General features: G+C 34.7%; 1 pseudogene; it reads left to right on the plus strand.

Annotated features, from left to right (window-relative positions):
* Nucleotides 1-26,195, plus strand: part of LOC149540782 (arogenate dehydrogenase 2, chloroplastic-like) — a 45,383-nt pseudogene that overhangs the window by 12,153 nt on the left and 7,035 nt on the right.

Consider the following 26,195-nt stretch of genomic DNA (forward strand, 5'->3'; position numbering starts at 1 on the left):
CGATGGAGATAATGATCTAAAAACAAACACAAAAAAAGAAAATGTCCATGGCTAACACTCATGCTAGACAATAATGATGATTGAAACCAAGAATATGAGAGAATGCAAGTACAATAGGTCCTAGTCAGATAGCTTATGGGTAACTATGTAGGGACTCTAGTAGAGAGGTGGTGAACATGCTAACAAACCATACCCTTTAGTACTCTCTTGGGAGGCTAACATGTTGTCTCCTCAACTAAACTACAAGGACTATGAATCATTGACCATACCCCTTGACATGAATTTATTATCTTATTTAATTTTTTATTAATTAATTAAGATATCACTAATTAGAAACTCTTTAATGCCGACTTGGCCTAGGAAACCATGGTTGCAAGAGAAGCTCCTCCACCTACCTTACCTTACATACCCATACTCATCACACGATGAGTGCCCATAGGAATATGTATTTCCAACCCAACCCCACATGAACATAACTCCACCAAAATAGAAATGGGAGATCGGGGCTCACAAGTCACTTGAAAATGCACAAGTACATGCTCATGTGTGGTGCACCACCATCACATAGATCAAACACAATGGCTGGATGAGAACATAATGCAAAGAAACCGCTCAACCAAAAATAGACTTGGGAGGAAAGATGTGAAACACATCCTAATGCAACATAAAGTGAAACACTAATCTGATGTAGATCCCTTAGATGATCCAAGTCCATATCAATAACATGCCAAGAAAACCTAAGAAAATTGGATGACACAAAAATTGAGGTAAAAAATCCAAAGCTCAAAAACATGAAAAATAAAACCCATTTGGTCTTTACACACAAAAGCCATGAAAATCAAACAAAATTTAAATTCAGACACTATATGTAAAAATGTCCAGCATAACGGTGCAAAACCCAAACCTTCATCTCAAAAATAATGAAAATGTTCATACCTGACTAACTGGGTAGAACCAACAAACAGAAATAGAGAGGAACACTAGTTCTCAGCCTCCTAACAAACAACTACTAGAAACATAACTAGAAACTGAGCTAAAACATGAAAATGGGAGAGCCCTACTTGACAAAAAAAGGGGCAGATATAGGAAACAACACAATAAAATAAATAACCTATAGAAGATGCAAAATCACAACACAATAAGGTCTCCCTGAGGTGGATCCAACAAGACTAACTTCATGACAATCCCACACTCATAGCTCTTACAAAAAACAAAAATGTAATCCTTAGGAAGAGGATTTGGAAAAAGCTCTAAAATTCTCAATTTTCAAAAGTGAGAAGTGAGGAATTAATTTCCTCTTTCAATACTTATTTATTTTTTGAGTGAATAATCAATTAGGTCAAATAAAAAGAAGGACTAGTTAGACCCTGAATCAACCCCAAAAAAAAAAGGCTATTGCTTGTAATAGGAATTCATCTATAGAAAAGCTACCAAAAATTAAAAATCAAAACAATTAAAGCCCAAAAACCCAAAAACCATAGAATTTCCTCAACAAGCTTCATGACAATGCAAACCTCTAAATGCACAGATACACTCATGAGTCTAGTCACATAATGAAAATGATTTTGGATCTAATAAAATGACTAGAAGGTTTAATTAAATAATTAAATAAAATACATTGACCATACAAGGATGACATTGGTAAAACATGAACAACTAAATCACTATCTCCAGGTGCCATTACTAGGGATATAAGTCCTCCACACTAAAACACATGATCAAGTGTAATTACATATAATAACATAGCGAAAACAATAAATGAATTAAATACCCTATTTAACCATTTATTCAATTCTACTAAAATAATCCATTTACATCACTCACATTCGCATAAAGCATAGTGAAGAAAAAATGAGTAAATAACCATAGCATTAAATCCAACACAACAAACATAATTAGAGATATGTCCAAATAATATATAACCATGTATCATCCTAAAATATGCTATCATCTCAAAATGGAATCAACATGCAAACATGATCAATTGCACAACATAGCAGTCTAGCATCTATGATAGTAAATTCAAAGTATATCATTCGACCATCAAGTCATCTCAAAATATAAATAACATGAGTACAAGTATCTCTCAGATCAAAATAAACAAGCTATAGCTATAAACATGAGAGACACTATAATCAAGATTGTATACAACAATAAGCAAGAGGTGGCCTACTTATGCAGTGATAGGGTAAAGGGGAAGAAGAAACAAAAGTTTACAGAGGAAGATGAGGCTTAGCCTAAAGAGGCCCCAATACAAAATGAGGCATCCCCATTAGTGTCAAAGAAGGCTAGAACTAAAATGGTAGTGGTGTGGGTGATGAGGTTGAAACCAAGGAAGAAAAGTACTCCTTCACCGTAGATTATAGAGACCATACATGAGGAAGAGAATGAAGAGTAGGAGGGGTGGACATAGTCCATAAAAGGGGATAGTTAAGATGTGTTTGATCTTTTAGAGTTTGATTTCATGTTTGTAGGGAAAAATTTGGAGGGAGGGGTAGTAAAATATACAATGCATTACAAATCATTGGGAAAGGATTCGAATCAACTACCTCCACTACCACAAGGTCCATTAGGCATACCTCCTCAACCTTTGATGAATCTTTCATCATAGAATCCTCCACTAGAGCAAGATGACACTAAAATTCCTCCTTTGATCATAGAGTCAGCTATCCAAATAGTAGAAGGGGATAAGATTGTGAAACTACATATGGATGAAGTTTTAGAGGAAGGGAGATTTTTTGGAGAAAGAGAGAAGATACCACCAATGGCAAAGTTAGAGCCTTTCCTCCAAGAAACACAACAACCACCCCAATAGTGAAATGACTATGAGTAAAAAATACCCCAAAGAGAAGAGATAAGGGTAAAGGATGAATTCTAGACATGACCTTGTCATTTGGTCCATATGTGTCTCCTATGGGTACTACTTTGACATGGCTGAATTGAGAAGTATTGACTCATTGGAGTAGGTATGTTGAATATAGCAAAGATGATGGATTGAGAGCATTGATCAAGGTAGGAAGATCACCAAATCTATCCAAAAAAATCCTAAGCATGTGACCTTTATCATGAAGGATAAAAATGATGATTTTATAATGCATATTAACATCCCTCCTCCACTACAAAATATATAATAAATCACTACCAAAGATTACTAAATGCAAGATGTGGTATTGGGGAAGGCCATGAAAGACACAACTAATGTTTTGACTAGCACTAGACTCACGCAAGTATTTCAATACTTGGATTAGGATAAAGTAGAAATTTTGAAATTGAGGAAATAGAATGATCTATTATAAGAGTAAATAAATGAGATAGTATGTCCTATTGATGCTGATCATCTTAAGACCACCTTAGCAGCTACCCTCAAGAAATAAGCTCTAGCCCTAACATAAAGTGATTCATTTTTGGATGCATGAAAGAGATGATGTCATAGTTTTGAGGTTAGGGGTGTGTATATAATTGAGGAAAATATTAACCTACAACACATTATACTTAAGAATCATGATAGGTTAGTTACTATGGTTGACCAAGATTTTGGGTTAATGGATAGAGTGGCCACTTGGACCAATGACTTGGAAGCATTACATACCAATAAGGGTCAGAGACACTATATGTTTTTAGATATATATAATGAAAAGTTATTAGCTAAAATAGATGATTGGATATAAAAGATAAAACTAGCCATAGGGTCATGATCAAAGTTTATGATGATATTAAGGATACGAGGAAGAGGAATCTCAACCATTTTTTGGAAGCAAACAAATATTACAGCACCACTAAATTGGATATTTTTGGAGGCTATTCTAGGTTGCAATTTTGCTTAGCTCAAATGGTTGTGTGCCAATTTTGAGAAATATTTGAAGCAATGTCCTCTGAAGATGATATTAGACACATCTTTATGATTGAGGAGACACTAAAAGAGTTGGACTCCAAGCTAGAAGATTTTGCAAAAATTAGGCAAGAGGTTAGTGAGTACCACCAAGAAGTAAGGACTAAATATGAGTCTTTATATTTTCTAGATACTTAAGAGATTAAGGCCATTATTTAAATGTTGAAAGCAAAACATCTAGACATAATTTTGGTAGAAGGGCTAGAAAGCCCAAATGCTAGAAAATGAGATTTTGAGGCTTAGACAAATTTTGCCAATGTTGGTCCTATCACCTATAAAGGTGCATAGGTGTACTAGGTGTGTAGTTTTTACAGTGTACACGTGTGTTGATAGTTTTGGGATAGTTGTGCTAGCATCAACAATTAATTACCAGTTTCATTTTTTAGTTTTAAAAGTACTAAAAATATATTTTAGTGGTAGTTTAACTAGTAGAGACACATAGTGAAGCTCAAGATTGTATCTAAAGAAGTTTTAGAGACTCCTAAATAATCCCAAGTCTTCTCTTCTTCTTATTTGGGAGTTTCTAAGTCATATAAAGGTTCATGAACCATGTAATTAATAAAATAAAGAATGCAGGCCTACTTAGCATGTAGTTAGGAGTATGTTTGTACCTAATTTTCTTAAAATTATGTTTTTAGCATGCTTTTTGCAAGGAAAGATACCAAGATCCAAAAATTTCATTAAGGATGGGGTTTTATATAATAGATAGATGTAATATTTATTCAATGTCAATATTTTGATTCAATAAATACTATTGGTGCTCTCACTTTGTGTGTAGTGTTTCTTGCTAGAATGTGTGTTTCATTTATGAATTTTATGTTCATGGGTAGCAGTGGAGCTAATGGTTTTATTGTTTTTTGGTTCTTGTATTATTTATTAGTTCTGGTGTTTGTCATATTTTCTACAATTTCCTCTATTATGGAAAATTGGAGAAAGGTGTTGGAAACTACAATTGAAATAATTGTTATGTTGTCATTGATGTCAAACCTTATTGGTGAGACATTTTTCTATTTGATCTAAGTGTCATATCTATATAATTGATGAAGAGAATTTTAGAAGTTGGTCATAATAAAAATATCTAGAGGAAAGGTTGAGTTATGAAGTGGAAACTATAAATTTACACTTGATTAGTTGGACTTTGACAAGATAAAGTAATTGTCTAAATCATGTTTCAAGTAGAGAAGACAATTACACTAAAGCCTTGAAGAAGAGATCAAAGATAGACCAAATGCATAGGCATGACCAAGAAAAAAAGTATAAGATTAAGGAACTTTAAGTATATGCTGAGTGATGCTAGTATCGACTGAGCCACAATAAGTTGTGACAAAAAATAGTGTTGAACGAGCATTAATATTGACCTAGTGAGAATATATGTGCTAAGAAAGAAATCTAGTTACAACCAAGCAACCTAGTAATGACCAAGTGTTGTAACATAGTGTTGGTCAATGAACAACATTTTGACAATTTATGAGAAATCATAATTTCTAGTTGACAGAGTTGATTTCTTGGAATATAGAAAGAATGTTGAAGATAAGGATGGATGATCGAGAACAACAAATTCAAGGGAAACTTTGTTTGCACATTTCTAAAGGATTCAAGGAGATTTTTCTAGAATAGAAAGAAGAAATAGAATGATGCAAGGACTTGATGAATCTAACCTCAACCTAAGATCTATGGTGGCATCTAAGTGGCAAAAGATCAGAACTACCTATTTAAGGAGGTACAAGGGCTAACTTTAAATAGGGTTAAAGGTTGGAGTAGTAGTTGATGCTATTGTCTAGTGAACTTAACTAGAAGGTTGAGAATAGTTGAGAAGAGGAGAAGTGTGATTTCTTAAAGGGTTGCAAAGTGAATTGGAGACTAAGATGACAATGAAGGCTAGATAGTGAATCAACTTGTGAGACAAACTGAGATCTATATTTGTAAAGTGAGTTATACTTGACAAATGAAAACTTGCTATTTCTTTCTTTACATTGTATCAGTATTTGAAATCATTTAGTCAAGGTTGATCTAATAGTCATATGTAAATCCTTTAGTCAAGGTGTAATTCTAGTGGAATGTTCTGAAGTCCTCTAACAAGGCCCCTCCTAATAGGGTGATTAAATCCTTTAACAAGGTCACATTTAACAATGTATTTTGTATTGAACAAGCTTTCCCACTCTAACCCACTCTACAACTTTCCCACTCCCTCCTTGATTTGATCTTTGAACTCCTATGGCCCTAGAGTGCCCATTCACTCTTAATGCCTTGGTGTGCTCAAACCTACACATGGTGCTAGATCTTTGTAGAGAAGATTTTCCTGCATTGTTTGTAGCAATTGTTTAGGCATCCACCTCTAAACCCCCCTTATTAGGTTCTAGAGTTGACTCTACTCATATTGATACTGGGTCCATCAAGTCTATTCCTCCACCAAAGATGGTGGAAGAATGTCCTTATGGAGGAATGGGTGGGAAACACCAAGATTGAAGCTTCCAAGGTCACCTATAGAGCTACAAGACCAAAAATCACTTTCCTAGACAATGTTGTAGACAATGCTACTACCTCCCTCAAACATTGTATTATGGGTAGGTATATATCCTTTAGGCCTTCGGTTGAGACAATGAGGAATTGGGTCATCCAAAAATGGAAGGTCAAGGAAAGTGTTAGCATTTTGGCAATGCCCAATGATCTCTTTTACTTTCATTTCACTTCTTTGGAGGACTTGGTGGTCATCCTGTGTAGGACCTAGTATTATGGTAAACACTAGTTGGCACTAGAAAAATGGCACCCTGGCTTTGATGTCACTTAGAAGCTGTAGAGCTTGGCCTTTTTTTGGGTCCACCTACTTGGACTACCACTAGAGTTCTAAAATGAAAAGATCCTAAGATATATTGGAAACACTTTTGGACATTTTGTCACTATTGACCAGGTAACTCTTCTTAACTTTAGATTTGTTTTTTCTAGATTAAGTGTGAATGTCACCATTAATCTGACTCTCTTGACCATAGCCACATTGTTCACTAAATGAAGGAAAAGGGTCCAATTGATAGAATATGAGAGTGCAAGATTATATTGCCAAGATTGTGGTTGCTTTGGACACATGCTGTCAGCTTGCTCTTCCATTTATTTAAAGGATAAACAAAAGGTGGATTCACCAAGCATTGTTGAGGACTTTATCTTGGTTGGGGAACCTTTTTCCTCCCCTAAGAAAGTAGAAGTCAAAATTATCGAAGCTTTTCCTGGTAGTAAGAAAGTTGAGGAGGACAAGAGGGAAGGTAAGGTGGAAGAAACTATTAAGATGCCTGAGGTGATGACTGTGGAAGCTAAGGAAGGAGTAGAGATGGAGGAATATCCATTTAGGAGAGAGATTGATAACCTTTTGAAATCCATAGTAGTGGGAGAAGTTAACACTAACTAGGCACTAGAGGAGGGTGAAATTGGTCTCCTTAAGTGGCCACCTAGGGAGTGATACCTTTAGGTAAGGATTGTTGAGAAGGGCAAGTGATTTCAATAGTGATACTATTGGTGTGCTCAAGCTCAACCTCTAGGAGATGGACCATGGTGTTGGTAAGACTTGTAAATAACTCAATACTAGATATAAGGGTAGGGGAAGTTCTAAAATAGAGAAACCTAATAAGCTAAGTCAATGGGGGATGTTTACCCTGAAGAGGCTAAAATTGAGGTCACTAGAGGAGGTTGTAGCCAAGGCCATGAAAAGCTTTGAGGAGGTTGAGGGAAGTTTGGCCCTCTTGGCTCCTTCCCTCAAATGAGTGTTATGGGAGAATGAGAGTACCCCAAGAGGAAAACTAGGGGGACAAGAAACTAGATGTGGGTGTGACAACTATCAAAGGCTACCCAAACAATAGAACAAATAGGACTAAATAGGAAACAAGGGAAGTGGGTAGTGGAAGATAACTTACACTAGAGACAATCAAGAAAGGTAAAAAATAAAATTCCTTTCATGGAAGTTTAGGGGGCTAAACAATGCCTAGAAATAGTAAAATGATTGACTGTATCCTCATCTAGGAAACAAAGATGACAAACCAAAATTTTACTAAGGTGGCTTAGAAGCTCTAGCTTGGGGTGAGTTTCTTCCATTTAGAAGTTGATGGGGCCTCGAGGTGCCTTGCAATCATGTGGAACCCCAATGTCCTAATGGGTAGGAAAGTTCTTAAAGAGAAGAAATTCATGATTTTTGAGTTTAGTAATGATAGAATGGTGCAAAATCTTGTAAATATTTATGCCTTGATTACTAGGGTAGAAAGAGGTGAACTATGTGATAGGATTGGAAGAGAGATGAGAGTCCTAAATAATAAAAAGTATTATGTAAATGGGAGACTTTAACACCCCCTTATACCCCTCAAAAAAGCTTGGGGGATAACCAAATTCTCAAAAAATATGTAGGAACTCTTGGTGTTCATAAACACTAATGACCTCCTAGATGTGGATCTACAAGGAAATTATTTTACTTGGTCCAATAATAGGAAGGGTTAGGACTTGATTTAGGTTAGGTTGGGCTAGCTACTTGTCTTGGGAGCCCCCACATCATCTTGTCCTCCTTAATGAATCTCTTAAGGACTATTTTAGACCACTGTCTGATCTTGTTCAATTGTGTGAATGATCTAGTGAGTGGACCTAAACACTTTAGGTATGAAATTATGTGACAATCTCACCTAGACTTCAAAAATGAAGTGGAAGAAAGGTGGAATATAAGAGTGTATGGGATAGCTATGTTCTAACTAATGTAGAAACTAGAGAATGTAAGAAAGAATGCTAGGGAATGAGATAAAAGATCCTTTCAGGATGTGTATAAAATAAAGTAGGATGTTGAGGAGGATCTTTAAAGGTTGTAAACTATCATGGCAGTAGGGGATGAAACTAAAGCAACCATACTGGAGGAAGAGATCTATAGAAGGAAGTGGAAGGAAACTAATCTCAAGGAGGAGAGTTTTTGGAAGCAAAGGTCCCATATTGATTGGTTGAATGAAGGTGACATAAAAACCTCTTTTTTTCCATAGATGTACTTGAAAACATAAAAAATGCAACACTATTACCTCCCTGGTGGAGGATGGTATAAAGACTTTGTCAGAGTAGGAGGAAATGGGTAGGCTTGCTATGGACTTCTTCACGAATGTTTATAAAAAAGAGGAAAAAAGGTGCAACAATGTAATAAGGAGAAGTATGCTCAATAATATCCCAAAAGTGTTGGGGATGGAGAAAAATTATAAGTTGAAGGAGAAGGTATCAAAAGGAGAAGAATGTAGTTTTCTCTATGAAATCCTTCAAGGCCTCAATCTTCGATGGATTCCTACCAATCTTCTTCCAGAATTTTTGGGAAGTGATAAAAAATGAGCTAATTTGGACCACTAGAGACATCATTAGAACTAAAAAATTGCTAAAAAGGATCAATAAAACCTTCTTAGTTCTTGTGCCTAAAATTAAATCCCCCAAAACTTAAAGTGATTTTAGGCCGATCAACCTATGCAATACCATTTATAAAGTGTTTTCCAAGGTGCTGGTCAACATAATTAAATCCTTCTTGGATAAGGTTATTAGTAGCCCTTAGAAGGGTTTCATCCTAGGTTGAAAAATTATGGATGCTATGATTTCCACCCATGAGATCATCCACTCTATAGGGAAAAGTAAAATTAAAATTGGACATATCTAAAGCTTATGAAAGAGTCAATTGGATCTTCCTTTATGAATTTTTGGAACAAGTTGGGTTCAGAAGGGATATTTTTAACCTAATAAAAACTATGGTGGAAACCACTCAATTCGAGGTTTTGCTCAATGGGATCCCCTGGAAAAACTTTGAGGCAAGTAGAGGTTTAAGAGAGGGAGGCCCTCTTTCCCCTTACCTCTTTATCATGGTGGTTGAAGTGTTAGGGAGAGCAGTCTATAGATTAGATGTGTTCGGTGACTTAAAAGATATTCAACTTGCTACCACACTAATGCGTGAGGTTATCCAACAATTTGTGGATGATACATTCCTCTTCAGTGAGTCCTCAGTATAGGAAGCTAAAGCATGGAGGAACCTCCTCTCCAACTATGAGAATTAGTTAGATTAGAAAAATTAGTCTAGCTAAAAGAAAGATATATATTTTTTAACAACCCTGAGGTTTTGTAGGTGAAGATAAAAAAATATTCTTGGTTTTCAATTAGAGAACCTCCTAGGCACATACCTTGGGATCCCTGTAACCATGAAAGAGGTCTAAACAAATTATAAAACACTATCCTTGAGAGAATGCATAAGAAGATTGTTGGGTGGAAGGGAAATTTACTTAGCAATTCGAGAAAATTACTAATCCTAGGTGCAACATGTTGGTGTTTGAAAATGTTACCAATTTTCAATTACCCTGATGAGAAAAAAACACATCTAGGGGTAGCTAACTCCCATTCTCAACATGCCCATTCAGACACCAAACCAACTATAAGGCTTGACCCTTCTTCTTCTTTAGGCTCTACAAAACCTAGGCAGGTGGACCTATAGATTCTTTATATGGTACCAATTATCAAAGCATACACTGAATCTAATATGAAGCAGATAAAACCCTTATTTATCCTAATAACTCATGAAATAATCATCAATCTATAGTAGCTAAATGTAGATCTAGGAATTTCATAAGTTGAGTGAGGGCATTCTATTATAGCTCTTCAATATGAAAGGGAAAAGCATTTGATTATTGATGTTGATTTTCAACAAATCCTCAAACATGCAACAATATAATAAAGGATCCTATAACTGATCAATGCCTAATCCATTGGGAAATTCCATGAATTCAATACATACATATATGATATCAGGATAATATTACATATACCTACACATCAGATCTATCTAATCACCTTGTGATTCAAACATCGGTGTTCATTAAGACCTCATTCTTATGAAATATCCTTCTCAAGATAACCAACAACCCTGTCAAACACACAGAGCATTTACTCGGCACTTTGTTCCAACAACAAGATATACCAGACATACAACCTGAAGGGGAATCAAATGGATCTTAGCTCTTTGTTCCAAGACCACATAAGACTACAGATTACTAAGACAGGAGACGAGAACTATAATGAAACTAGTGAAATGCTTGCTCATATGTATTCATTTTCTTTGAAAATATACATAACCATATGCATGAAATCAAAACATGAAACAAACTAACATCTTAGAACTATCTGTATTATCTTTACACTCTCGTCAAGTAAGTTGAAAACATCTCTTCCATCAATTTCACCAATCAGATTAGCACTTTGAAGCAAAACACTTGGCACAATTGAATTCACACTTTCATTCTCATAATGCATACATATATCAGAATTACCCTTTACTTGATGCTCATTATGAGAGAATAAATCAACATGCACATAATTATACAAACTGGGCTGAGAATCAAAATCCAACAATGATTCATGCATGCTGATCGGAAACACAAAGACTTCATATTCTACATCATTCACCAAGTTGCATGTATTAAAGGCTTGCAACTCACATTGTGCCTCCGGCTTCAAAAAATACAATGGATTTGAATCAACTTCATGTATCATGTCATCACATATTGAATCAAATCTAAAACTTATTGAAAAATTATCATCATAGTCTTCAAACAAAGGTTCATCAGACACATGAAAAGAATCTTCATTAAAATTCTCATCAGCAGGAAGTCTACTGGCATTAATATTCTTATCAAAGAAATTTCTAGAGATACTTGTGAATGTGTAAAACTCATTAGCATAAGACTCACCAACTTGTAGAGAAGATTTAATTATAGATTCATGTGTACCATTTTCGATATTCACTTTATTGCATGAATCATCAAATCTCATCTCAAGTAATTGTAGATTACTATCATATACTCCATCTGGATCAGATAAAAAACCAACTGATTTCTCATCATCATTAGTAATATCAATCATAGGAATTTCTTCATTAAATGTTAAATTAGAATCAAAAGATATCAATAACCTCTCGTTATCATCTCTATAACATAGACCTGATTTAACATCACTCATGACAGTAGTAAATGCATCTCTATTGGTCTTCATTTCTTCAAACAAATCTTCATGCTTATGCTGAAAGTCTTCAAAAGAATAATAATGTTGATATGTAGGAGAACCAATATAGGGGTATACATCATACTGTACATCATCCTTACAAGATGCACACAACAATAAAGGTTGTAACAAGGTTGATACCTCATTAGTATTCAATAGATCTCTTTCACAAACTTATTCATCTTGATTGCAATTATTTCCCAGATAATCTGAAGAAATTATAACAGTAAAACCATTAGTCATACAATCTGAACAATTAGTAGTACTTTCACAATACATATCCTCTTCCCTACACCAAATCTAGACATTAGATGCATCACTACATTCAATTTCATTGCAGGAAGATACTTCAAGACTACTATTATAACCCTTTTCATTCTCAAACATATTGTCATAGGACTCATCACTTTCACTATGACTATCAACATTTTCAATTTCAACAATACAGTAACCATTCTTTTCTAAATAGCCTTCACATTCTCTAAATACTCTCTCAAAGTATTGGATCTTTTCAAATCTTGCTTTCACTATCTAATGTACTGAATTAGGCATGAAGACTAATAAAAACACAAAAGCCCATGATAATTCACTGGGTCTTGCTAAAGTGGGAAGCTCTAATATTTCCAACTTGAATTGCATGTAAATCTGAATTGCATCTAAGTCATCTACACTTCCCACATTCTTTCAGATAGAAGAAATGACTTGACTATGAAGGTTTCCATACAACATAAACAAATTTTCATGTACCTCTTCATAGCTTGACAGAGTATTATCAGATCTACAATCTGAATCCATTTTGAGAATGAAATTTCTACCTCTTTATCCTAGTGCTAAAAATCATTGAATAGAGGCAACCCTTTTAAACACTTGACCTTCATGAAAAGAAGCATGAAAATCAAAATACCTCAAGTGTTGATGCTAAACTTCGATCTGCTAATCTAGCACAGGTGCAAGACTGAGAATCCTTTTACACCACTGGTCAAAACTTTGTAGAGCTGCCACCTCCTTATAAGAGGATAAAGAGATCACTACTATGATTCACTCTTTTACAACTAACTTTCTTATAACAGAAGATTACAACAACACTTTAAAAACTCATCAAGAATTTAAAATTCCTTTTCAAGAAACTATCAAAAACTTTAGGCCTACCCCTACAACTAAAAGTCCTTCAAAATTTTGCAATGGTATCAACTAGGAACAAATTGGTATAGATATTTGAGAGTCGCCACTCACACTTTGTGAGAAATAAAACATATTTTGTCACTTGACAAATCTAAACCAGACCTTCAATGTTGGAGAAACTTGCAGATCATTATTATCTTGAAAAGAAAATATACTTTATAAATGGATTCCTGACTCTGAAACTTTCTCAACAGCACTTGCAAAACTGAACTGATTAGAGATAGACCTATGACAGTCATAGAACACAATTTTCATCCAGTTTTACAACATACTGATGTCATGAATAAAGCTCAACTGGGGAACATGAAACTTTAGTAAGAAAACAAGGAACACATCTTGCTATTGATATGCTATATCTAATATATTTCACATCAGAGACTCCTATTCTTTTTTAACAAAATGGATTACCGTCTTTTCTCCCCAGCAGAGTCACCATTTTGTTGGTGTTTGAAAACATTACCAGTTTTCAATTACCCTGATGAGAACAAAAAACATCTAGGGGCAGCTAACTCCCATTTTCAACATGCCCATTTAGACACCAGGCCAACTATAAGGCTTGACCCTTCTTCTTCTTCAAGTTCTACAAAACCTAGGTGGGTGGACCTATAGATTCTTTCTAGGGGTTCTAGTTCTTTGGAGAAAATTGGCACATTACTGTGATACCAAGGTTTTGGACCCAGTTGTGGTTGCATTCCCATGACCATGACACCATTTTCTTTTAGAAAATTCTTCTTGTATGAATAGCAATAGGAGGATTATCATAGATAGTTTAGATCTATTAGGTTGTTTCATGTTTTTCATTTCATTCATATGATTGTATAATTTCAAGGAAATAATACAAAGAGTAGTAGATGATTGAGATTCAGTTGAATCCTGTCTCCTTTATCAGATAATTTTCAATGTTTTACAGTCTTTGAAATAGTGCTTAGGTTGTATTTGTAGTCCCTTAAGGCTATATGTTATTCATTATTGCTTATGACCCAAGGGGTTGTGTAAATGCTTCAGGGAATCAACAGGGTTGCAGGTTTACTGATGAGGATATCATGTAAGAATGGGATTTAATTTGAGCATTGATAGATTAGACATTTGAAGATGCATATATGTCTCAGATATTCATATGTATGTTTGTGATTCATGGGACTACCCAATTGTTAAGGCACTGATCAATTATAGGATCATTAGGTCTTATTACTACATACCTGAGGTTTTGTTAAAATTCAACATTATTAAATTAGACGATCTTTACATTATGTGTTGAAGAGCTATAATAGAATGCCCTCACTCAGCTTGTGAATATTCTAGATCTACATTTAGCTACCATAGATCTATGTCATTTCATGAGCCTTTAGGAGATAAAAGGGGTTTCAATCTACTTAATAGATTCAGGGATATGTTTTTGCATTGGTATGGTATCAATTGAATCTGAGGTCTACCCGCCTAGGTTTTGTAGAGCCTAAAGAAGAAGAAGGGTCATGCCTTATGGTTGGCCCTATGTTTGAAATGATATGTTGATAATGGGAGTTAGCTGCCCCTAGATGTGTCATATTCTCATGGGGATAATTGAAAACCCTCCAGCATTTTCAAACACCAACACAACACTCTAGGGAATTCCCATCTACTTTCTCTCAATTTTCAAGATCAACCAACACATGGTGGACAAACTTGAAAGAGTGTAAAGGAATTTCCTTTAGTATGGCATAAAGGAGAAGTATAAATGGAGTCTAGTGAATTGTGAGAATATGTGCAAACCAAAGGATAAAGTGGGACTGAGTATAAGAAGAAAAATTGATATGAACTAGGCTATACTCACAAAAGTTGGGTGAAGACTGGTAAAAAATGAAAATGGTTGGGGAAGAATTATGAAGGCTAAGTACCTTGCCAACACTCACTTTAGATGTAATCTCCTTAATAATGATCTGCCTAGGGGATCTAAGATCTAGAATACCATCCTCAAAAATAGGGCCCTTCTGAGAAAAGGTGTGAGATGGCTGGTTGGGAATGGGAAAAGAATCAGATTCTAGGAAGATAACTAGACTGACCTTTAGGAACCTCTAAAAAGAATGATGGGTATGAGGTTGGTGGACTATATTAATGATCATGGGAAATGAAAAGATCATGGGAAATGGAAAGACTTATCCACTTTGGATATACCAAATAGTGAGGACTCCCTAATCAAAGAGCTGGAGGACTTGATTTGCCACTATGTACTTCCTATGCATGATTAAAAGGATTAGTTGGTGTGGGATAGGTGGATGCATGGTTGGTTCTTAGTCAAGTCTTCCTACCAGTTCAACTTCAAAAATGATCAGACCATGATGAATTGGAGAAAGATTTGGATTAGTTAGTTACTACCAAAAGTAAACTTCTTTTGGTGGATGGCGATGCATGGAAAAAACCTCAAAACTAATAACCTTCAAAGGAAAGGCTTACCAATCACCAACATATGTTATCTATGCAAGAAGGAAGAGGAATGCATAATTCACTTCTTTCTAGAATGCCCCTATATCCTTACGGTTTGCCCCTATATCCTTACGGTTTGGTCCTACAATTGGAAAAATTCTTGATTGTTTGGGTGATGAATAGAGGATTGAAGCAATTTATGGAGAACTAGAGTTGCCCATTCTACCATCCTCACCTTAGAATCCTTTGGATTATCCCCCCCCCCATATGTTTGCTAGGACATTTGGAAGGATAGAAACAACTAGGTCTTTTGTGAGGAGGAAAGGTGTAAGGAGATTGTCAGAGAGATTTTGGGAAAGCTCATTACTGAGAATGTTATTGCAACTAAAGTCAAATTGCCACAAGAACCCCTGAGTAAGAAAGATGAGGATATTGCTAAGAGATGGAATATTCTTCCCAATTTCCATAAATTTGACAACTCAAAGGTGGTTGCTAAAATAAATAAATATTGGAACCCCCCACTGGACCCACTTTCAAACTAAATTTTGATGGGGCAATGTGTAAGGGACTTGTGGTAATAGGTGGTGTGCTACAAGACAAAAAAGGTGATATGCTAGTTGCCTACTTAGGAATTTTGTGTCAAGGAACCAACAATGTGGCAACAGCCACCACCTTACTTTAGGGGCTAAAAATTGTAGTGGAAATGAAAGTCAAAAGACTTTCCATTGAGGGGGACTCTAAAATCATCATTGATTTGGTTTAGGGCCAATCTCAACTTGGTTGGACACTAAGGCATGTCTTGGGGACATATGGCATTATCTTACAAAACTGGATTATTATGATTTAAAAAACACTTATAGGGAAGGCAATGTGGTGGAAGATGCCTTGGCAAGGTGTGGTTTTGATTTGATTAACAATAAAATTTGGAGGAATACATAATCGCTACCCAAGAATGTGAATTCCCTCATTTGTATGGAAAAGACCCTACTAAATTAGGTTAAATGACTATCCAACATTGGAAAATGGACATTTTCTATAGGATTTCTATTATTATGATAACTAAGGTTGCCATAATGGTGATAAGATATCTCACAAAGGGAAATAATACTGTTTACATCATGAAAAGGCATGAAAAAGGTGAATTAATAAACAATATGTGCTTTAAAATTAATACCATTATTGAGTGGTGTTATGTCATGATTAAGGGGAAAGATCACATTAATACCAAGACCAAATCATTATAGTATTAAATGTAGAATCCTCACTCTCCCCATAAGGACACCACTAACTAGCCTATACATTGTATCCATAGGCTTGTGAAGAACAAAAAATGAAAGCTTTTATCCACCAGCTATTCTATGTTTAGGCCTACCTTGGCAATTTTCTAGGTACAAATGAGAATTATTGTGATTCAAGAAGGAGATTTGGTTCAGGAGAAAGCTGTTGGAGGACTTTCAAAGAGGTAGGCCACTTGGATTATGCTTTAAAAAGGAGGGTTTGTCCCCTACATGTAGGCCATGGTGTGGTATGATGAAAATTGTTTGCAACAGTTTGTCACAACTTGGAAGGATAGGTGGGTAACCATTAATGAAATTTATTTTTAGTTGAACAAAGAATCTATTACTATGGAAATAGGTTTAGAGATGAAGGGTAGAAAATGGTAGAAAATCATGAAGGTGGTGGATGACATGAGCCTATCCAGTTTCTTTAGAGAGAATGAGGCTCCTAACTGGTACAAGGGAGGATTTAAGAGAGAAAAACTTTTGAAGCCCTAGGATGATGTCTATTTGATGATAATGAAGTATTTGACACTAGAGGGTAGACACTATGTGTATTACTTTAATAATTTCCCTCTACTTAACCATTTTCACAATAGGGAATTTGCTAGTAATCCTTTCTTCCTATTACATACCCTTGAGGACACTATCATTGAGGTTAGAGAAAAGAGGAAAAAAGGGGCCAATTTCACCATTCTCCACCAAGGGTTCATGTTCCACCTCTTCCAATTTCACTTGGCCCTCTTCCCTCCCCTCTAGGCCCCCGCATGTTTGGAATTTACTAGTGGTATCCAAGGCCCCACTCCTCAGCCCTCTCCTAGCCAAACACCTGCTAAGAGAAGAAATTTTTTTTTTTGACCATTGAGTCAGAGCCTAATAAAAGAGTTAAAATGGACAAGAGGGTGGAGGTTGAAATTGGTGACTCAGATGAGGAAATTTGTGGGAGTAGAAGAAGGTCAAGAAGAGTTACTAAGACCTAGGGTCGATACAAACAAATGGCCAGTCACTCTCAAGAAGAGGAGGAGGAGGATACCAACTATGAGGACTAACAAGAATTTGGGGGATTGTATGGATAAGGGGAAAGATGAGACAAATAAAGATGTTGAGAAATGGGATGATACCCTTGATGGTACCTAGGACTTTAAGGAAGACAATACTATTAAGGACCCCTCCCCTGACTCTACACATGTCTCTGCTACTATCACCCTACCTTCCACTATCAACAAGGAGCACTCTAATACCACCAATGCCTCCCTCGACATTATTTCCTCCTCAACTAGTAAAGAGGGCCTGGAGAACCTAAAAGGCCATGATAACATTTTTATGTGCAAATTAAGTAGAACCCCTTGGAGAATTGTGTTGTGATATGGAGCCTAATTTGAATAAGAGGTTTATTTGGTGTAGTTTCCCTCTAGATTATTTCTATGAGAGTTTGGGGGCAGCACCCCCAAGATGGGGTCAAGGGGCAACACACTTGTGGGGGATTTTGGGGGCAGCCCCCTAAAGCCAAAAATGACCTTATATTGTAAAAGACATCAGCTACTATTTTTTTATTATTCTAGCCCTAATTTTGTAAGTGACAAAAAGCTTGTATAAAAAGGATTAGGGTTAGGGATTTTCATAATGTGTGTTGAAAATATTGGTTCTTGTGGCAGTATTGAAATATAAGGAATTATTGATTGTAATCATGAGATAATAATAATATTGGAATTTTTTTTGGTTGAAATAGCCCAAGGATTAGGCGAACCACGTTAAATCTTGGTGTCTTGTTTTCTCTTTTGTGCAATCTATTATTTTCTTATATTGGTTATCTTTGCGTATAACTATCATTTCTATCTAAGATTAACCCTAAAAAGTGGTATCAAAGCCAGACGATAGTCATTTTATTTATTTATTTTATTTTTAATTTTTTTAGCGAGACCATCATCATTTTTTAGTGATCCTCTATAGGAGGGTCTCATAGTTAAGTGGGAGTCTCACAATTAAGTGGGAGAAATGGTAGACAAGAATAAGCTGAGGGTTCCAAAGTTTAATGGGTAGAACTTTTAGTTATGGAAGATGAAAATAGAGGACTATCTCTATCAGAAGGATTTATGGAAGCCATTGGAAGGAAAAAATAAAATCTAGGGAACTATGAAAAATGAGGAATGGAAGATTTTAGATAGAAAGACACTTGGAGCCATTCGATTATGGTTTGCACCATGAGTGACATTTAACATTATAAAAGTGAAGACAATGGAAGAGTTGATGGAAAACCTAGAGAAATTATATGAAAATCCCTCTGCTTCAAATAAGGTATTTCTCATGAAGTGTTTATTTAGTATGAAAATGATAGAAGATGGATCTATTGTAGATCATTTAGATGAGTTTAATATTGTTACTAGTCAGTTGTCTTCTGTGGGTATTAATTTTGATGAAGAAATTAGGGCTCTCTTGATTTTGTGTTCTTTGCCTAAAATCTAGAATGAGTTGGTAATGACTATGAGTAATTCTCTTTCTAGATCTAATACCCTAAAATATGATTATGTGATTGGTGTTATTTTGAGAGAGGAAACTCTTAGGAAATCCTTAGGTGAATCTACATCAAGAAGTGATTTGAATGCATAAAGAAAAGATAGAATGACCAAGAGAGGAAATAATTCTAGAAATCATAGAAAATCAAGAGGAAAGTCAAAGGGGAAGAGGTCTCAATCCAGAGGACTAACATATTGTTAGTACTCTAGTAAAATAGGGCATAAAGAGAAAGATTACCAGACTCGAAAGAAAAATGAAGGAGATAAACTAGAAGGGAACAAAGAGGTGAATGTGGTAAGTAAAAAATTTAAAGAGGATGCTTTGCTTCTATCTTTAGAAAGTATTGATGATTCATGGGTTTTAGGTTCTGGTGCTTAATTTCATGCTACACATCATAGAGGTTAATTTTAATGATTATGTCTAGGGGATTTTGGGCTTGTTTATTTGGGGGATAATGACACCTGTCAAATTGTTGGAAAAGTAAAAGTTAAGATTAAGTTGTAGAATGAGAATTATAGGATACTACATGAGGTAAGACATGTTCCAAGGATGAGCAAGAATTTAATTTTAGTAGGGAAACTTAGTGATGAGGGTTGTGTAATTAATTTTAATGATAAAAATTGGAAGGTTTCAAAAGGTTCCCTTGTAGTAGAAAAATGTATGAAAATAGTCACTTTATATCTTTGTACAGGTCATATTTTTTCTTCTACTTTGATTGTTTCATAGGAAAGTGAATGTTCAAGAACAATTACTATAGTTGAGTAGGGAGAACAAATAGTTGCTATAGATTTTGATATAGCACTATGGCACAAGAGACTTGGGCACATGAGTGAAAAAGGTATAAAAGTACTTCATTCAAAGAAAGTTTTACCAAGCTTGAAATGTGTCAATATGGATTTTTGTGAAATTTGGGTGTATAGAAAACAAAATAAAGTGAGCTTTGTGAAGATTGGGAAGGAGAATAAAAGTGAGAAATTAGATCTTGTGCATACAAATATATGGTGACCAGATCAGATATCTTCCCTTGGTGGCTCTCATTATTATGTTGCATTTATTGATGATGTAACTAGAAAAGTATGGGTTTATTTCCTTAGATAGAAATTTTATGTATTTCAAACTTTTAAAAATGGAAATGCTTGGTTGATAGTGAGACTAGAAGGAAATTAAAATATCTCAAATCTAATAATGGTGGTGAGTATTGCAATCATGAATTTGATGATTATTGCTCCACTAATAGTATTCATAGATAGAAACCCATTTCAAGGACTATACAGGAAAATGGAGTGGCTAAACACATGAACATGACTATAATGGAGCATGCAAGAAGCATGAGGTTGCATGCAAGGTTGCCCTTAAACATGTGGGTAGAGGCTATCAATACTAATATATATATTTGATTAATAGAGGTCCCTCTATTACTTTGAGCTATGGTATTCTAGAGGAAGCATGGACTGGTAAGAAGGTGAGTTATTCTTTTCTCAAAACTTTTGATTGTGAAGAATTTGCTCATATAGATTTTGAAAATAGAACCAAGCTAGAAGCTAAGTCAAAGAAATGTGTATTCTTTGGATAAGATATTAATGAATTTGGTTATAAGCTTTGGGATTTTAAAAATCATAAAATAATACGAAGCATGGATGTCATATTCAAAGAATTTTTTTACAAAGATCTGTTGTAGCAACATGAGAAGAAAGAAGATGATTATGTAGTCCTGGATGATACTCCAAAGTCTGATGTTCTAATAATTCCTCATGATTTGCAACAACCACAAAAATAAATACCACACATCCCAATGAATATTAGATGGTCAATAAGGATAAGTAGACCTCTAGAAATATTTTCTCCTTCCCTTTATTCTATTTTACTTATTAATGCTGGTGAACCTGAATGTTATGATGAAGCTATGTAGGTGGATACTAATATTCAGTTGGAGTCTGCAATGAAATATGAAATGGACTCTTTGTTTAAAAATAAGACTTGGGATTTATGTAAGTTTCTTGCAAGTAAAAGGGCTTTACAAAATAAGTGGCTTTATAGGTTGAAAGAAGAGGATGGATCTAAGATTAGATTTAAATCTAGGTTAGTGGTAAAAGGATTTGTACAAGAAAAAGGCATTGATTTTGATGAGATATTTTTTTCTATTGTTAAAATGACTTCTATTCAAACTATTTTAAGTATTGTGGGTACTGAATATTTACATTTGGAGTAGCTTGATATTAAAACAACCTTCTTTCATAGTGATTTGGATGAAGGGATATATATGGCACAACCATAGATATTTGAGGCCAAAGTAAGGAGAATTTAGTGTGCAAATTAAAGAAAAGTTTATATGGCTTGAAGCAAGCACCTCGATTATGGTATTTGAAATTTGATACATTTATGCATGAGCATGGATATAGTAGGTTTCACTTAGATCATTCTGTTTATTTTAAGAGGTTGGGTGATGACAAGTAAATTATTTTATGTTTAAATGTTGATGATATGGTTGTAGTTGGGTCTAACATGAATTAGATTAAGGGGCTACAATTCTAGTTAGAACATGCATTTGCTATGAAGAATTTGGGGGTAGTAAAAAAAATCCTTTGTATGAATATTTGTAGAGATAGGAAGAACAAGAAATTGACTTTATCTCAGGCTAATTATATTGAGAAGCTGTTGCAACTTCTCTATGGAGAATGCTAAAGTTGTCAGTATAGCTTTACCTGGTCATTTAAATTTGACTAAGGAGATGTTTCCAAAGACACAAGAAGAGGATGATAAGATTTCTAAGGTACCTTATGCTTCAATTGTAGGAAGCTTGATGTATGCTATGGTATGTACAAGGCCAGATAATGCACATGCAATGGGAGTCATTAGCAAGTATATGAGTAATCCAAGAATTAAGCATTGAATGCAGTTAAATGGATTATTAGATATTTGAGAGGAGCATCTAGTAAGTATTTACACTTTGGGGGCTTCTCTACTAATTTATAGAGAATTGTTGAGGCAGGGCTTATCAATACTAGGTGGAATACTATAGGTTATGTATTTATTGTTGGTGGGTCAACAACGAGCTAGGTTTCTAGGTTGCATAAGGTTAATTTTTTATCCACTATAGATGCAGAGTATGCTGCTACTATAGAGGCAGCCAATGAGATGATATGGTTATTAGTTCTTCATAGAAGAGTTGCGATACCCATAGAGGGATAATTATATGTTTATAGATAGCCAAAGTGCTACTCATCTTGCAAAGAATTGAACTCTATATTCAAATTTGTGATACTATTTCATTCGGTCAATTTTGGATGATGGATAGTTAAAGCTACACAAGATACATACAAATGATGATCTAGCAGATATGTTTACTAAGGTAGTAATAAAAGAGAAGTTGAAATCCTCTTTAGCTTTGGTTGATCTTTTAGACTAAATAGAATAAATGCACAGTAGTGTCTAGGGTGGTTTGATATATTCTAGTGAGAGCTATAGGTTTAGTGGTGCTATGATTTGTCTCCAAGTGGGAGGTTATTATTGTGAGTCTGATTAGTCTCCAAGTGGGAGATTTTTGTGATGTAAAGCCTAATTAGACTCAAAGGTTTATTCATTATAGTTTCCCTCTAGATTATTTTTATAGGTGTATGGGGGCAGCATCCCCGAGATGAGGTCAAGGGGCAATCGCCCGTAGGGGTTTTCCTAATGTAACGCTCAACCAAGGGATCCAAAAGAATTAACTTAAAGTTTTACTAAGTTTGCCAAACATTTTTTTTTAGACAAGAAATATAAATCATACACATCAAATACATAGTAGTGAAAGCAATAACATAGGATTAACTATAAGCATACATAACAGGTTACATTTCTTAAAAATTTCAAGATGTTTAATCACATTTAAATTTAATTAATACTAAGTCTAACAAATACCACATCCACATGAAAGAATAATTAAAAGTTAAAAGTCCATTTAAATAATATATATTTTTTCTAAATTCCTCTTAGCAAATGAAATTTGAAATGCTCAATCATCCAATGTATATGTCATAGGGTATGGAAGGCTAAAAGAATATACATATATAAAATAGAATTACATCAACCTCCTTAGATCCATGATACAAGTACAAAAAAATAAATAAAAGCATCTAGCATAAAAGATATAAACATCTATCATAAAATATAACCATCAATCATAATGATACATAGATAGAATGAAAGGAAATGCAGACAAGGAAGCTCCAGCCATAGTATCAATGGATGGATCTCAATGGTAAGAGTGAAAAAAAACACTACCACCCAATCGCATGGAACCTAAATGGCCCACTCCTACCATGCTAAGGAGATAGTCTCAAGTTTCAAATAGGATATCAAATTACATAATTTTTTTTTTCTCTAAGTCTAGGAAATCCTTAAAGTATACTAACTCAAAGGTTTCAAAATAGATCGACATCTAGACCCAGAGGCACACAAAGACACATGGGAAATCTACTATATAAGTGGGCAAGTGTCATCACATGAATCACACTTGGAGTTGCTCAAGCAACCACTTAAGACCTTTGGGTCCTTAGTGATTCCTATGTAGCCACTAGTATCCTCTTGTACTGACAAGGCATACTATAGAATGCAAGGTTGCAACCAAGCATTCTCTCTACTCCCATCCTAGTCTGTACTAGCACTTGAGGCATCAGCGAGAACATACAAGACTATTATTAGGTTTATTTTAATCCTATTTAGTGTAATATTTTCACTTATTAAACAACTTTCAATGAGTTACCCTAGGAACCACTTAGGGCCCCAACCTCCATTGCAAGCCACTTCCCAACACTACATATAGGCAACCTACCCTAAGCTCAATAAAAGCACAAATCAATAATCATATAAAGATCACCTCAGTCATACACAAGTGACTAGAATGCATCAAAAGATAATTCAAAATAATTGCATTAGTTCTCTATGAGCTACTGGAAAGCATCCCAAGATAAATCACAATATCCATTAGTTCTCAATGAGCAACCAGAAAGTATCCCAATAATACTGATCAATGAATCATAATGGTTAAGTCAAACATGTTACAACATGACATCACCAAGATCAAAGAAAAAAATTCAATCCCATCAAGGAAACTAGAAAGTAACTCAAGTATAAATGATTGAGACTCAAAAATGGTTAAGTTAGGTATCTCATAAACATACACCTCAACTTCACACAAGGAAAGTGGAAAACAATAACAAACAATATATACATCCCATCATAGAGAATACTTAATCACATTACCATGGTTGGGTTTAAAAAGATTGAGATTAAACATTATAATATCACAATCACATAATGATGCAAGGGCATCCAAGGGTCAAGGCTATTGACTCAGATGTGGGTTTTGGTCAAGATTTACTTCTAGGGTTCATAACTTTTGACTCAGATGTGGGTTTTAGCTGAAATTTTATAGGTAGTTGTAGTAGAAAGAGTTATTTGGATTACTGATCAAGCTTGACTCGATAGGTAGCCATTTTGACATTTTTTTGGGAGCCTAAACTCATCTTGACCTCTGAAATTAGCTATTAGTGGTTTTTCCATTTTTTTAGAATTCTATTTTTGTAATAAATCCAAAATCATATCTTTGATTTTGGCAATTTGTCTTGCCTTAGTTGGGGGCTTTCCTCAAAAAAATTAGGATCCATAGGATGAGTTTTAAAAATTACCAAAAATGGAAATTTTCATTTTCTTAAAAATCTACCAAATATGGTGCTTTTTAGAATTGTAATAAGTAGGTGTTTATTTTGATTGTAGTGGTAGAGTAGAGTTGCAGAATGTTAATGAAGAATTGATATTATTCTGAAACAATTTCTTTGTGTCAAATTTTGAATTTCTTTAATGATATTGGGGTTACATCATTTGGTATTAGAGTAGTAAGATGGCTAGGAGGAAGAGGAAGAGGAAGAGGAAGAGGAGGCATCATACTAATGTAAAGATTGATACTAGATATGCAAAGGGAGATTGAACGACTCAATGAGCAGCCAGATAATCAAGAAATACAAAGAGGAAATGAATCTAATGAAGAGGGAGAAAATGAAGATGAGAGACTGGGGAAAATGAACTACAAAGATAGAGTTCTTAGAGCTTTAGAAGGAAGGAGTGAAGAAATAAAAATTGATGTTTTAGACTATGCTAGTAGTCTTAAGCTAGAAGAACTAATAGACTAGTTGAATGAGATGGGAATTTTTTTTGAATGGAAGCCCATGATAGAAGAAAAGAAGATGAAGTTTGCATGCATAAAGCTAAAAGGGCATGCAATGATATGGTGGAATCACCTCCACAAGTAACAAGTTAGAAATAACAAGGAGAAGATTAAGACATGGATCAAGATGGAGAAAAAGTTGAGAGGAAAATTCTTACCCATGGATTATTCACAAACCATCTTTTGCAGATTCCAAAATTTAAAGCAAAACTTGTCTTCAGTGCAAGACTATACAAATGAGTTCTACAAGCTATCCATGTGCATAGAGCATCAAGAAAGTAATGAGTAGATGGATACTAGATATGTTAATGGCTTGAAATTATCTATTCAAGATGAATTGAGCATGTATCATGTTAATAGTATGGAGGAAGCCTACCAATTAGCTCTAAAGGCTGAAGACACTAGTAGAATTTTGGCAAATAAATGACTACGTGACTAAAATATTTAATCACAAGACTAAAATTTTTAGTCACATGACTAAGAGTGATCAAATTCTTGTAATATTTTGTAATTTATAAGTATAAGTGACTAAATAAATGACTAATTTGGTCACTGGGTAAAATCAAAAGGATGAAAAGAGATAAGTGATTAAATAAATGATCAAATAAATGACTAGATAATTGTTCACTAATAATTAGTCACCCAAAAAAATTATTAAATGAATGATTGATGATTTGTTTTATTATATTAATACATTCTT

Source organism: Cupressus sempervirens, chromosome 9, assembly GCF_028749045.1.
Source record: "Cupressus sempervirens isolate cs-2001-9-10 chromosome 9, ASM2874904v1, whole genome shotgun sequence".
Taxonomy (NCBI): domain Eukaryota; kingdom Viridiplantae; phylum Streptophyta; class Pinopsida; order Cupressales; family Cupressaceae; genus Cupressus; species Cupressus sempervirens.